Here is a 16561-nt window from a genome sequence, read left to right on the forward strand (position 1 = left end):
TTGCAAGGAGATCAAGGCCAGAACTCGAAGCAAACTAGTCACAGGCACAATCAAGAGCAGAGAAAGAATGAATACGTGCAAGCTTACTGATGTTCAGCACCCTCCCGATACTCATACTGTCTAGGATCCCCTGCCTAGGGAATGGTGTTGCCTGCAATGGGCTAGGTCTTTCTGTATCAGGTATTGTTAGTAACCAAGACAATCACCCACAGACATGCTTATTGGAAAACCTGATCTAGAAAATCCCTCACTGAAACTCTCTTCCCTGATGATTCTAGATTGTTCCGTGATGTTAACTGAACCCAACCATTGCATCTTAGCCCATGGTTTCAGAGGTTTAGTCCATCATGGCAGGGAGGATGTAGTGAACAGGGAGCTAATGAGCTCATGGCTCCAGGAAACAGAGCACATCAGTAGCAGGAAGGCGTGAAGGCAGGATACAACTCCCAAAATGCATCTCTGTGTACCCATCTCCTCCACTCAGGCTCCGCCTTCCACAGTTCCACCATCTCGAAACACTCTATTCAAATTTCAGTTCCATTCATGAGGTCAGAGCCCTTGTGATCTGATCATCTTGGAAATGTTCTCCATAACCTCCCAGGTGTTTTCAGCCCACTCATGGTCACAGTGAAACATCACAACACCCAAAACATGGTTTCCTCAGTACCTTCGGCATAGCATGCTGTGGGCAAACACGATTCTACCATCTCCCGAAGTCTGCGGCTTTGTTCTGCTATATGGACAGACCAAAAGTGATTGGAAAATTGTATTATGGGTTCCTTTATTAACCCTTTAAAGCAGCACACAAGAACTCTTGCTGCAGAACAAACACTCCCTCCCTCCAAGTCGATACCCTCATCTCCAAAGCCCATTCCTCAATAACTGCTCTTCCTCCTTCCATTCTAGAAGGTTTATATCTCTGCTTCAGGTTCTCGTTTGTTTGTTTTGTTGGTTGGTTGGTTTTTGTTTTTTGTTTTTTGGGGGTTTTTTGTTTGTTTGTTTGTTTGTTTGAGAGTCTAAGTTTTATCTGGAACTAACCATTCAGATAGAAGGGTTGGTCCAAGAGCCCCAGGAACCCGCAGGTCTATGCCATCCCAGCACTTGGATCACAGGTACACACCATCATGCCTGGCTCTTTTTGTGGGTGCAGGGGGTCAGAATCAGGTCCTCATGTTTGTACCACAAGCACCTTCCTGACTGAGCCATCTGGCTAGCCCAATCCACTGATGTGCTTTTAAATGGGTGGCTGCAAGCACACATGGGGCCAGCATGGTTTATGCCAAGTTATGGCAGCCTTCACCTTCAAAAAGGCATCAAAGTTCTCCGTGGCCGCTGATCTCAGGGAAGCCCAGAGGTGCTGTTTATCCCAGAAACCTACTAAGAAACTCATTGGATATAATGCCCTGTACGTGTGTTGTGTGACTAGACCGGGCAGTTAGAGCAGATCAAAGAAAAGATTCCACCCAAGTCTACCTTGGTGAGCAAAGTTTATTGGAGTTGTTCGTAGAAGTGAAGGGCTGCTTACAAGAACGTCTGGGAAGAGTCACGTCCCAGCATGAGTGCTTACTCACAAAAGCGGCTGCTTTCTCGTCACAGCTGCTTTCCGTGCCGCTTGTGGTGTGGACAGCTCCACCAAATCGTCTCCTTGCACCAGCAAGAGTTAACTGCTTCTTTAACCTGGGAGAGAGCTCTCTGAATCATGTGACTCTCTGGGTTCCCTGAGCCTGAGAGTACATAATCCGGCAAGGGCCTCCTAAGTGTCTGAGAATTGATTCTAGAGGAAACAGCCACACAACAAACGTGGCTTATGTTCAACACTTGCTTTCCTTGGGGTCCTGAATTTTCCTGCTAAGCACTGGCAGTGGGGGGGGGGGGTTGACCAGATTACCAAAGAAAACCCCTGGAAACTAAACTCCAAACTTGTAATGAGCATCCCATGTGTGTTCTCCTGCAGGAATTAAGTGTGACTGTCACCTTGACAGTATCCAGAACCACCTTGGAGACAAACCTGTGGGCATGTCTGGAGGGGAATTTCTAGACTGGGTCAACTGAGGTGGATGTGAGTGGCAACCCTCCTCAGGCTCGGGTCCCAGCCTGAATTTAAAAGAGAAACCAAGCTCGGTACCAGCATTCGACTCTCTGCTTCCTGACCATGGGGCCACATGGCCATCTGTCTCCTGCTCTTACCACCTTGCCTTTCCCACCGTGAGGAACTGCACCTTCAAACCGGGAGCCAAAATAAACCCTGCTTCCCGTAGAGCCTTTGCCACAGGACTTTTGGAAACCTGTACCTCTTTCCTTCTGGATATTCTATTTCTTATTCAACCAAGAGACCATGATGGTTTACAAGGATGCATAAGGACAAATTTTTTCCGTGAAGATACCAAAGCAGAAGAAAAACGGGATGAAAATATAAGATGAACTCAGATGGGACCCCATAAGGCCTTGTTGGAGACAATGGTCACTCTGAGACTCCTGACAGTAAAAGCGAAGAGGAAAATATGAATATTTCATTCTTAATTCATCCGCAGTGTACAGAGCACTAAGTACAACCTATCCAGGAGAAACGCGTGCCCAGTGACGGTGAGGGGTCCTGCTGGGAGATGAGCAGCAGGTCCCTGCAGCAGGCCCAGACCTGCACTCTCTGGATCTTCAGAGAAGGCTAGTAAGAAAGAAGTTCAATAAGGAGCCAAGACCTACAAGCATGCAGACAAAACTCAGCAAAGTCTGTCTTGATCCAATGTCGTGACCTGTAATGGTTTAAGCCATCACGACCAACAGTATGACAGCTCTTGATTGCTTAGACTCAATCACAGAGGCAAGGTTTGCTGAAAGAGGAGCACCAAGCTTAGACTCAATCACAGAGGCAAGGTTTGCTGAAAGAGGAGCACCAAGCTTAGACTCAATCACAGAGGCAAGGTTTGCTGAAAGAGGAGCACCAAGCTTAGACTCAATCACAGAGGCAAGGTTTGCTGAAAGAGGAGCACCAAGCTTAGACTTAATCACAGAGGCAAGGTTTGCTGAAAGAGGAGCACCAAGCTTAGACTCAATCACAGAGGCAAGGTTTGCTGAAAGAGGAGCACCAAGCTTAGACTCAATCACAGAGGCAAGGTTTGCTGAAAGAGGAGCACCAAGCTTAGACTCAATCATCACAGAGGCAAGGTTTGCTGAAAGAGGAGCACCAAGCTTAGACTCAATCACAGAGGCAAGGTTTGCTGAAAGAGGAGCACCAAGCTTAGACTCAATCACAGAGGCAAGGTTTGCTGAAAGAGGAGCACCAAGCTGAATCCCAATTCCAAGTCCACAGGCTCTGTCACCTCTGTGTGTTGTCTTGGTTTCCAATAAAGCTAAATGATAACAATGAGGACAGCAGTAGCTATAACAAGCAGCAGTAGCAGCAACAGACACACTGGGCAGCATGTGTGCCTGCGGATTCTAACAGCAGGCTTTGTAAAGCCCTTGCCCCAAGCAGCAAATCTGTCTCTGTCTCTATCTCTGATCCCCTCCTCCTCCTCCTCCTCTCTCTCTCCTCTCTCTCTCTCTCACTCTCTCTCTCTAACACACACACACTTTTCCTGAGCCATCTCTTGTAGATTTTCCTCCCCTAAGACAAGGAATCTGAATCTAAAAGGCACAGTAGGTTCTTTAAAGAAATACGGTGTGTCATTAGCAGAAAGATGTGTGGAACTGGAAACCTCCTGTAAAGTGAATAAGCCAAGCTCAGAGAGACATTTGGCACAAACTTCCTCTCATATGCAGAAACCAGGGATAGAAAAAGGACATGAAAGTAAAAGAAAGACCAGGGATATGGAAGAGGAAAGGGCAGAGGGGATAGAAAGGGTGCTAGAGGGTGGGTGCGACACAGTTTGTTGTTGTGGGATGTTCCTTTACACAGTGTGAAGATGTGTCACTGTGACTGGCTTCATAAAAGGCTAAATGGCCAATAGCTACACAGAAGGTATAGGCGGGACTCCGGCCCAGAGAGAGCTCTGGGAAGAAGAGAGGCAGAGTCACCTGCAAGACAGAGATGAAGCAGCCTGGACAGTACAGAGTAAAGGTAACCAAGCCATGTAAAAGAATGTAGATTTAAAGATATGGGTTAGTTTAGGTTACAAGTGCGAGTTAGAAACAAGCCTAAGCTACCAGCCAAGATCTCATAATTAATAATAACTCTCCGTGTCATTATTGGGGAACTGACAATTCCTGTGAAAAGTATCTACCTACAGTGTGTGTTAGAGAATAAAATTAGGGCTGAGGAAATGGCTTAGTACAGTTCCTGCTACATAAGCAAAAGGAGTTGAGCTCTGATTCCCAGCACACATGGGGAAAAAAAAAAAACATTTATCTGCAACCTGGCACAGAAAGCTCATTGACCAGCCAGTCTAACTGAATAAGTGAGCTCCAGGTTCAGTGAAAGACTGCCTCAAAATAAAGGTGGAGGGTCTGCCAGATGTTCAGAAGAAGATGCCGCCAAGCCTGGTGAGCCCCAAGGCCCAAATGGTAGGAAGGAAAAAAGTGTGTGCTGGGGCAAGCTCAGAGAGAGAGAGAGAGAGAGAGAGAGAGAGAGAGAGAGAGAGAGAGAGAGAGAGAGAGAGAGAGAGAGAATAAATCAAAATTTTAAGAAGGAGTAAAAAGACACAGGACATCCTGTGGCCTCCACATATGCACACCTACATATGCATGTGCACACAGTCGTGTGAACCTGAACACACACACACACACACAAAGCTGGTTGTGGTAGTGCACACCTGTTGTCCTAACACTCCGGAGGCTGAGGCAGGAGAATTGTGAATTGGTGGACCCACTGAAGCTACATTTATAACAAGTTCCCCATCAAGGGAGGCAAAGCCATGTCTCGGGGGAATGTCCCTCTCTGGCAGCCAGACAGTATGAGGTAGAGGAGAGCAGACACAGCAAGGGGGAGGGCATTGCTGTAGCCTTGGCATAAAATAGTGGGGAAGGGTCAAAAGTATGTCCTGGAGGAAGAGTCAAAGGTGGCCGAAGAGGAGAGTGAAATCCAGGTGTCCTCGCTCCTGTTACTTCCCGTCTGGGCCCCAGCTTCCCCGTTTGTAACACAGGGAGTGGCGTACTCACCATGTCTCTGCTGAAGCTGTCCCTTGGCAAGGGGCGCGGCTATTAAGTGTGTCGATGGATTTAAGTCGCTGCCTTTGAGGTGTTGCAACAGCCTTGTGAAGAGGGAAGAAAGATTACATTGCAATCACTATAGCTTTGTTGAGCTTATTTTCTTCATTCATCAGCAAGTTGTAGAAGGGTTATCAGGATCCTATACTAAGCCTGGGACTCTGAGATAATGCTGCAGTTCCCGGCCTGGCGACATTGAAGCCTCAACTTGGAGACAAATGCTTATGTAAAGAATACTAGACATGGGATGTGAGGGTGATCTGGCTGCGACATCTGTCACCCCATTGATCGCCAGGGTTGGTTCGGCTGATCTGGCTGGCTAGGTGGGTGTCCCCTTCCTCCCTCACGGCTCCATGTGCATCCCTACCGAAGCTGTGCATTTGGTCGAAGAGGACAACCTTCCCCAATAAAGGAGGACTGGTCTTCGGTCAAGGGTATACGAGTAGCTGTGCTCCCCTGCTAGAACCTCCAAACAAGCTCTCAAGAATACTGGACATAAAAATATATAAATAAATAAGTATATAAATAAATAAATTTTTAAAAAAAGAATACTGGACATAATCATTCTCAAACTCAAACACAAGTTAAATCTTCAAACCGTGTTACATGGGAAGAAATATCACAGGGATGTGAAGATCATTAAAAAATAAACAGAATTCTTAAGTGCATATGTCTCTTCATTGCCTATATTCCAGCAAATACACAATTTGTCAAGAAAGAAAAAAGAGGGGCAGACGCTATAGTTCAGTGAATAAAGGCACCTACCAAGCCTAACAATCTGAGTTCGATGTCTGGGACCCACATGGTAGAAGAAGAAGCAACTCCTGCAATCTGTGCTTTGACCTCTGTAGTGCACGGGCTAAATTAATTAAAATACAATTTTAAAAAAAAACTTAGCCAGGCGTTGGTGGCGCAAGCCTTTAATCCCAGCACTCGGGAGGCAGAGGCAGGAGGATCTCTGTGAGTTCGAGATTAGCCTGGTCTACAAGAGCTAGTTCCAGGACAGCCTCCAAAGCCACAGAGAAACCCTGTCTCGAAAAAAAAAAACTTTTCAAGAAATGAATAGCAAAATGCCAACATCAACTCTGAGAAATGGTCTGTGGGTAGACTTTGGCCTGTCCTGGACAAGTTATGATAGCCCCTCAAGGGCTAATTCCTTGTGCATAAAATAGCTGCTGGTACTCCTCTGGTAAGCACCATAGCTGGATTACACACCCATGATGAGCCAGATACATCTATCACCTCAGTTCTCCTTCAGGGTGACAGAGCAGCTGTGGTCAGAGATGGTCACAGAGTAGACGAGATCTTTTGAAGCCCAGAGAAATGTGTCAGGAAGAGTTGTAGTTCGGTAACCAGCATTGTCTTGCCCCAAGATCTTCAAATCTGGGGGCATTTTTGGAATCTAGAAACCCTGAGGCAATGAACTTGGCAGGTCCAGTGTGAAACACCTTTAACAGGGAGGAAAGAGTAACCCAGCACCTCCTCCTTTGAACCCTGTCCTCTCCTGACCCAGGCAACTGTGCAACCTTGTTAAGGCTCCAGGGGTCTGAAGAAGTACACGGGCTGCTAGCACTCAGAGCCCAGCCGGCAGACACACGCCTGTGGAGAAGCAGGCAGACGCAGGAGTTACTCTCCCACCTCCATTGCCTGACTGCCCTCACCTGACTAAGTAGAGGGACCTTGCCACCTGGGTCCCCATCTACACCTAACCAAGCGTGCATGCAGAGCCACACAGGAATCCCAAATTAGCTCAAACTGCCTCCCAACTGCTGGATGAGTCTAATTAGACCAAATTAATAATTTATTCAAGCAAAATGAGACATGTCAAGAATCTCCGGGGAGGCTGTGAAATGATAATGCCTTCTTATTAGGAAATATGTCAACACCCCATGAAAATTCTTTGAATCTGGGCTACAAGTGGGAGGCCAGCAAGCGTGGTGTGATTTACCTTCTGAGACCAGCTCCTGGGTCCTCCCTCCTCTCCTGGGGCACCAGATATCCGCTCCAGCCTACTACACACCCCTCCTTCTCCTCTGTCTTCCTCCCATGGGGTTTCCCTCCACGACTCTCTCTCCTCTCCTCCCTAAGCCCCAACCATTAACCTAACTTTTGAAATTATTCTCCCCCCGCAGAAAGGAAAGCCGATGACAAGCTAATATTTCCATGTCACACACTGAGTGACTCCAACATAAAAATTAACTGGCGCCTGACAAAGTCATAATTACTAACTAATGATGCATTATGAAATTTCCATAATTAGTCATGTTATTGATAATTCCGTCCAGGCACAGAGTTGGTGGAAGGGCACCTTTATTTGTAGGTACAGAAATGTCTGGGTGGAGGCTGTCCAGAGAGATCCTGGGGAGACAATTTCCTTCTCACACATTCCTAGAGCCACTCTGTCCTGTTCACCAGACCCTAGGGCTGATGTTCAGAGGAATGGGAAGAAACCAATGGGTTATGCACAAGGATCCATTGAGGACATAGTAACTGAGCTCCATGACAAATTTCTCTCTCAGCCCAGGCTCCTGAGGCAGACCGCAGAAGCAGGGATGGAAGCCAGCGGCATCTGTAGCTTTATAATCCTCTCCTATCATCTCAGCAGGGTTCCTGAGGCCATAGTTGTGTGTCAACTAGAAAGACTGAGACTCAAGATGTGAAGCAGCATAGCCAAGGGCACAGTGAGCTGGGGTGTAGACACATGTCTTCCAGTTAACAGTCTCACAGGCTGTACACACGGGTGTAGACAGTAAGTTCCACTCCTCAGTAGCCACTGACTCAGGCAAATTGCCTTAGTCAAGGTGCTAACCCAAACCTAATGTCCTCATTTTCAGTGTGAAAACACCATAAAGGGGTCTAGGGGTGTAGTTCAGTGAGTAGAGAGTTTGCCTATCATGTTTAGATCTTAATAAATTTGATCCCAGCTGCCGCATTAACCAGGTGTGGTGTCATAAGCCTGTAATTCCATCAGCCAGGAAATGAAGGCAGGAAGAACATAAGTTCAAGGTTATCCTTAGCTAGTTGGCTAATTCTAAGGCCAGCCTGGGATACATGAGACCCTATTTAAATACATACATATGTACATACATACATACATACACACACACACACACGCACACACACAAGTACCATAACAAGCCACGTGCTGCACTGTGTTACCTTCTGTGCATCATGTCACATTATGACATTATTTCTCCTTTTGTCTTCTTGTTTATTGCTTGTCTTCCTGGCTAGCGGGCACTCCCACTGTGGACAAGGACAATGCGGGCTCTACATCTATGTCCAACAAACTGACGACATAAATATTCAGAGAGAAAAAAAAACATGTCCACATCTGATACAAAAACAGAGGTGAGAAATACCTGGGTTTAAAAGCTGAATCAGGGACAGGGACAGGAAGATGGCAAAAAGGAGGGGATGGGGTGGGTGAAGCAAAAGCAAGGACTGTGAAGCCTGCGTAGGTGGGCAGTGGTTCCCTCAGCAGTTATGGGCTATTCAATAAAAACCTCAAGTGTAGGGTATCGCCACAGGAAGTACTGGTCCCAGAGGCCCCCAAGACAACACAGTCTATTGCTGTTGCCCCTGATTGCCCGTCATAACTTGGTAGTAAGACCCTCTTACTGGAGATATAACACACTTTGGTTGTAGAACTAGAAAAATCTGGCCTGACCCAGAAACTTCCTCCCTGCTGAGGAAGTTTTCATAGTGCCAGAAGGTGCTATGCAAGCCACTGGGGGTTAGAAGTCACTGGAGAACTTACCCAGCTGTGAACCATTCATGCCGCAGTATCCACCGACCAGGAAGGATGTGCCCACGTGTGCAGTAGTGGCATGACTGTTCTGAGGGTAAACAACCACTTCTGACTGGATTGAGTCTGGCTCCATAAGAAGGAATTCATGCTTGGTACTATAAACCTGGTCAAAAGCTCATGGCGGGGGCGGGGGTTCATAGGCCCTGGGTGGGGAAGAATTATCCGTGTCATTTTGCTAAATGGACGTGTTGCCAAAATACCTTCTAAATATGTATGTGTATAGATATGCATGCTGCTCTCAGCTCTACATATGTGTGTATAGATATGTACGCTGCTCTCAGTTCTAAATATGTGTGTGTACAGATATGCATGCTGCTCTCAGTTCTAAATATGTATGTGTATAGATATGCATGCTGCTCTCAGCTCTACATATGTGTGTATAGATATGTACGCTGCTCTCAGCTCTAAATATGTGTGTGTATAGATATGCATGCTGCTCTCAACTTTGGTAGAGACTCGGGATGGTTAAGTGCTGAGAACAAAGAACTGTGAGTACACAGCTGTCTACATCAGCTCCCCTAAGGCTCAGGGATCGTGGCATTAGAGAGGCCATAAAGAATGCTAAAGCCAGAAGATGAGAAGGAGTACTGTGCAATGTTGTTTTCTGGGCATGATTTGGCCATAGCACTCACTAACTCACAGCAGATATAAAGTTACTTGTGCAAGGTCAAGCAAGTCAATAATTGAAGCATGGGATGGAGAGGGGCTCGTGAGGCTCTGTTTCCACCTAAGGAGCTATTGGTAATTGATGGATGTTGAGGGGGAGTCATTTTACTTCAAGGGTATGGCCACTGCAGGCAGCATTAGACACAGGTTGACCAGTTCCTCCTTCCTGTCTGAGGGGTGAAGAATGACCTTTACCTCTGCTCTTCCATAGCTTTGGGCGGTGGCCTCTGAGGCTGGCTAGGAAGGCTGGTGCTCTCTCCATCACTGCTTACAGCAGCTCCCCACTTTGCTCCCCGCCTCTTCTCCTCACCCACTTCCCTTGGCTGGACCCTATCCCTCGGCCCAGCAGCTGTCTCAATGCATTTGGGCTGCTGTAGTTTAGGATGATGCTTTGTAAGCAATGGGGATGCATGGAGTCCTCACAGTCCTGGAGGCTGCAAAGGGCAGATCCCAGGTCTCCATTATTTCTCATAAACTGTGCTTGCGCCCCCACAAAGCAGAAGGGCAGGAGAAGTGAACCAGCTCCCTTAGGTTCACTGCTAAGGCATGAATCCCACTCAGAAGGCTCAGCTTCCTGATCTACTCACCTCTCTCAACACCAGTGCATGGTCACAGCAGTCATCTCTACAGAGAAATCAGTCTCCAATACATTATGGGGTTGACCTGAAGTCACCCTGTAAACCCTGGAGATCAAGTTTAAGTGGAGTACTCACTAAGAGCTGATCTCCCACCATAATCCTATGCTGCCAGGGTAAGGGTCTCGAAGGGCCCTCACTATCTTCTAGAAGTCCCAATGACACCGACAATTCCAGAAAAACCAATGGATGCTGACCCTACTGGGATTCTACTGCCAACTCTAAAATATACATTGTCAGCAAGAAGCTAGGTAAGGCTGAGAGGATGGCTCAGTCACCAAAGTGCTTGCTGTGCAAGCTTGAAGACCTGCATTCTATGTTCAGCACCCACTGAAAAAGCCAGATGGGCAGCACACACCTGCCAGCTCCTTACCAGGGGAAGAAACAGAAGTCAGTTAGCTGATTGGAAAAGATCCGTGTTCAGTGAGAGACCCTGACTCAAAAATAAGGTAGAGAGAGATTGAGGAAGACACCTGATGTTACTATCTAGCCTACACACGCATGAGAACGTATGTACACACACGAATACATACACATACACATGTACACATACTGGTAGTTTGAATGAAAATGACTCCCATGGGCTCACATATTCGAATACTTGGTTCCTAGTCAGTGGAATTGTTTGGGAAGGATTAGAAGGTGGTGTGGCCTCGTTGGAAATAATAAGTCACTGGGCATGGGCTTAGGAGCCCATGGCTTTCCCATCTAGCTCTCTCTGCACAGTGCTCCAGTCATAATCTCTCAGCTACTGCTCTGGCACTGTGCCTGCTCCCTGCTGCCTTGCTCCTTGACATGGTGCTATGGATGTTAACCCTCTGGAGCAATGAGACCCAAACTCAATGTGTTTTTTTTTTATGAGTTGTCTGGTCATGTCAATAGACAAATAACTTATATACAAACAAATAACAAAATTTAAAATAAATAATAAAACCTGGACAGAGGGCTTGGTGCCTATCAGGACTTTGGGAGGGAGATGGTGTGGAAATCATCATATGACCAAGGTCGGCTACCACCACAGTTCAACATCAACCTCATCTGATGACCCAGAGCTAAGCATTGTAGGGTGGGATGCAGGAAGACAGACCCTCTGAGACTCAGTTCCTATGTGAGCTCCTGCTCATTCCTGGGGAGTGAGAGAGTAGCCATGGCTGACCTGAGAAATTCTGGCCTCTGGGGTCTACTTTGCACTGTTGCAAGATATTTGATTACACTGTGTAAAGATATGTCACTGTGATTGGTTTAATAAAAAGCTGGACAGTCAATAGCTAGGCAGGATTTCCAGACACAGAGAGGGTGCTGGGAAGAAGAAGAGAGGAGACACCAAGAGATTGAGAGCAAGCAAGACGTGCAAAAGGAGAGGTAACAGCCACAAGCCACATGACAGCTCACAGATGAATAGAAATTGGTTAGTTTAAGCTGTACGAGCTCAGCTATCTGCTGAGTTTTCATAATAACAAGTCTGGTTGGTGGGACAGAGAAACACTGACTACATTGCACAGACGTGTAACACATAGACTCCCCAGCTGAATATGGTGGCCTCCTGGAAGTCCCACTGCAGGTCTTTCAGTGACAGCACCCAACACTACCCTCGGGAGCATGAAGAGTATCCTGCCCTTCTCCATGGACTTCATAATGCACACTATATTGGTAAATTGCCAGGTGCCCCTTGGGACTGAGAAACTGGCTCTGGGATCAGAGTGGCTCAACCCCTATTTCAGGCCCAAGCAAGTTTTCTCAAAGTGTATTTGTCTAGGGATGGGCTCCCTTCACTAACTCTGTGACAGGGAGGGAATAAAACAATGAAACTATCCAAGAGTGAAGACATCATGCCCTTGAGAACAGCTAGAAGAGAAACCATTTCCAGCAGCTGTTGCCATTGTCTATCCCATGACATAAAAGTGCCTGCAGTTTGAAAGAAAGTCTGGAAGCCCACCCACAGGAAGTCCACTCATTGGAAGCCCACCCACAGGAAGCCCACTCTTTGGAAGCCCACCCATAGGAAGCTATAATGGCTGCCTCTATCAGTTTCTGTGGGATGTTTGAGGCCTTCAATTGGATGAAGTTACCTTCCTGCTGTCACTTGGAAGCCCCACCCAAGGGTCACTCTGCTCTGCCCAGGGCTCTCTGTTGGAAACCCCTGCTGGCTGCCTAAGTGAGGCTTTCCTAGTCAATTTCTGCCAAATGTTTTGAGTATGTGGCATACACGCACACAGACACACACACACACACACACACACACACACACGCACGCACGCACGCACGCACGTACCCACGCATGCACACATAAAACTCTTCTTCAAACTTCTCACTCCACTTTAGTATGACTCTTTTCTTGTCTCTCCTCTTCTTCCCACTTTCAAATGTGTTCTCTCTGATCAAATTCCCTCCTTGAGCTCTCCCCATCCACCAAACCCCATCCACTGCTTCCTTCTCTTTCTAGCCTAAGTGACTCTTTTCTTATTTGTAGTATCCCAAGTCCAGGAGACCACAACAGCCTGTCCTGCCCGCTTATTTGTTCAGTCCACATTTGGAAGGAAGTATGTAGATTGAGAAATGGCAGGCAGTAAAATTAAAGATACTAAATAAAACAGAGAGACACAGGATAGAGTTGGGAGGGCATCCAGTGAGCCGCCCATGTTCACTGTGCTGTCAAAAGAGGGGGGAAGGCAAAAGACTTCTTTACTAAGATACAAAGAACAAGCAAGTGTAATTACCTTCTCAGTACCCCAAGCATCAAGTAACTGTCTCCCGAATTAAGCTTTCTATTGTTCAGGCAGGGCAGGCAGTGACCACATCCCATGTGCCAAGTATCCCGTGGCAGTCATACTCTTAGGCCAGACATCCTGTGGTTTCACCTTGGAAGAGCAAGGGCAGGAAAAAACTCTCTGACCTTAAGTCAAGACGATGCCACGCCATTTCTGTGTGCCCCAACACTTATCCCCAACGCTTCTTCTCAGCCCTGCTCAAGGGTGCAGGAATATACAAAAAACAAACAAACAAACAAACACAAAACACAAAACACAAAACAAGAACCCTGGCCATCAGGAGAGGAGGGAGGAAGGAAACAGCTGAAGGCCATGTGATACACTTTTCTACCATAGTCCAAAGTCAGTAGGTCAAAGAATCTCTCTCACCAGCGCTGATTCTGGGAAAACCCAGGGAATAGCAGCTGACTTGAAGTGGGTATGGGGGACAAGGTCTGAAAGGGAAAGGAGTGGGGGTTGGGGAGAGACAGCACTGTCTTCCTCACAGTCATGGTACCTTCCTGAGACCTAAAAAGTACTTCCCCTGATGCGTCATCCACTCTAAGAGGCTAGTAAGGAAGCCATTGGAATGCTGAATGAGGACATGACCTCCTACGTATGGCTGAGGAGAAGGACTTTGCTATAGATATGAGGGCCAGAGTCATCTCGAAGGGTCCCAACCGGAACCCCCATGAGAGGAGAGATGGAAGGAGAGATCGGGAGATAAGGGGTGGGTCAAGTGGACCAGGAGAGGAGCCAAGAAAGCTCATGGGAACCAAGAGAGGGCGAAGAACCAAGGAGGCTTGCATCCAAAATGGCTAGAAGAAGGGAAGTGAAGCCCAGAGCCTGGGCTGGAGAGGTTTAGGGTGGGGGATGGGTGAGAAGTGCTGGGAGGAGCCACAGGTACTGAGTGAGACTTGTCCCTGGTTTCACTGTGTAACTATTTCATCTTACTTGAAGCTCTCCTTCTTGAGGGAAGACATGACCACAATTCTTAGTGAAGCTAAGGAAACTTAACTCACGAGGCCAGCCCCTGAAGCTATATAAGCAGTTGCTAAGAAACGGAAGATTCCTGAGTCGAGCTGAATCCTGCCTGACCAATGAGCTGCAAGGAGCTGTCTGTCTCTGCCTCCCCACTACTGGGATTACAAGCTTTTTAGGTGGGTACTGGGATCTGAACTCAGGTCCTCATACTTACACAGCAAGCATGAAACTATCTTCCTGTCCCTTATTAGTACATCTGTGTCTTCTCTGCCTAACACAATGTCTGGCACAAACTGAACACAATTAGGTTTAAGGAATAATTGAATGGATGGATGGCTCAACACTACACCTATCACAGTAACCCCAAAACACATGGTGGCCTTAACTGTGACTATTAATGAAGAATCCCAATGTGGGACAATGAAAGTTATAAGCATGTGTCCTCTAGGTCCAAGCTCTGCAGTCTTGATCCCTGCCCATCCAAGCAAGAAGATAACTCACACTGATATTTCCTTAAAAGTCATGTAACTCAGCTCATACAGCTGCTCACTGAACCTATTGCTTGCAGAAATCTACTCCATATATTACCATTTTGATTGCCAGCACTGAGAAACAGTGGTGGGTTAGCAGAATCTTTTTTCTCTCCTCCTTTCCCGAGTTGAGTTACTGTCTGCTTTTGTGGAAGAAATTGCTATAAATTGAGTTACCAACACACTAACGTGGGGAAATATATTCTCGATGCTTTATGGGCAGCTGACAACATTATGGAAATACACAATGTGTGTGTTGACGTTTATGTGGATGGCAATGAGTTGTGGAAGAATGGGAAGGGGTGGCCTTAGGCAAAGACACTGTGCATACCTTTCCAGGAACTGGGACGGGCCTCCATCCCTCAGAAGACAGAGCTGGGATGAAACACCACCATCAAGACAAGCAGGGGGGTCTTAGGAGGTGTTGATTGCCAGAAAAAAGCAGTTTGGACAATACAACCACTCCTGGAGCCAGTAAGCATGGCATTGGGATGCTGGCTGCTCTCCAGCCTATGGGGCCATCCTAGGGTTTCTAGGTGCTCTGCTTCTAAAGGCTGCTCAGGAGCCTCCCCAGGTATTCCAGCACTCTCCTCAGCTTCACAGCCCCCAGGGCAGCCCTTGGTCAGTAATTATGAAAGAGATTTTAACATGCATCCCAAAATAAACATTGGCTGGCGGGAGGGGGACTTAGAGAAAGAGTAGTCGGTAAGGAAGAGCCTGCAGCCCAGCTGGAGAGTTCAGGATAGAGGGTTGAGTACGCCAGCCAACTCTGTAACAGGTAGGAACTGGGGGGTGCCAGGAAAGCCTGGGGTCCAAGTCCGAAAATGTGAAATAGGCTCCTCAGCCAATTTGTCCCGGGGTTTGAAACTTACCACTAGCAAGCTGGGCTCAGCCGCCCATCCTCAGGTCAACTAAATAGGCAAGTAACATAGAAAAGCAGACAAAGGAGATTTGTCCAATGTGACCCCATTGGGAAGAGGAACAAAATCATCCTGTGCCCCCTCCCCAGTCCATGCTTTTTAGGTTTAAAAAGAAGGCAAGAGACATGCATAGCTAAGCAGTTCTGGTCAAGACGTTGTCCCAATTCCAGACTCAACTGCAAGGTGAGCTGGTGAGTCGTCAGAATTGTGTGACACACCTTTCCCCAGAAACAGGATCCTTCTCTGGCCCGCATCCGGCTTCAGCCTTTTCTGTCTCCCGGCTTGAAACTCCTGAGGAAATGTCAATTCTTTAGAGGTCTGAGAGCCACAGGGGTGGCGCGGTGTCTCCACAGTATTTTCATTCTTGGCATGACAGTCCCCGCTTCCTGTTACTGTGACAAACTGCCTGTGTCAACCTTCTCATGGAGAGACGTCTGCTTTGCTTCGCAACGTTGGAAGTTTCGATTTGTGACTACCTGTGATGAGGCAGCACAGCTTCCCTGTATGTTCAGGAGAACTAAGGACTAAAGAGATGGCTGAGCAGTCAAGGGCGCTTGCTGCTCTTTCACGGGTCCTGGGTTTGTTCCCAGCGTCCACATGACTTACAGCCTTCGGTAACCCCAGTCTCAGGGGACCTAATGCCCCTGACTTCTGACTTCTACAAGCATGGTGCCCTGACATACAGGCAGGCAAAACATACAAAAAATAAAAATAAGCAACTTTTTAAAAAGAAAATTAGGAAACAGCAATTGTCTTTAAAAAATGAAAAAATAATAATAAAAATGATTTGTTCCAGCTTTGCCAAATTGGGGGTAAGGAGCATGTTGTGGGGTGTCCACCAGAGAAGACTGCTCAGACATGCATTTAAGCCAACAGAAAGTCTTTATTATAGCTGGGCATTGGTGGCTCATGCCTTTAATCCCAGCACTCCGGAGGCGGAGGCAGGCAGATCTCTATAAGTTCGAGGCCAGCCTGGTCTACAGAGCGACTTTCAGGATAGCCTCCAAAACAATACAGAGAAACCCTGTCTCTGAAAAACCAAAAAAGAAAAGAAAAGAAAAGAAAAGAGAGTCTTTATTAGCTGGCCAGTGGCTACACTGGGTGCCCAGGAGCTTTTAAGTACAAA

The sequence above is a fragment of the Mesocricetus auratus genome, unplaced genomic scaffold, assembly GCF_017639785.1.
Source record: "Mesocricetus auratus isolate SY011 unplaced genomic scaffold, BCM_Maur_2.0 Super-Scaffold_100041, whole genome shotgun sequence".
Taxonomy (NCBI): Eukaryota; Metazoa; Chordata; class Mammalia; order Rodentia; family Cricetidae; genus Mesocricetus; species Mesocricetus auratus.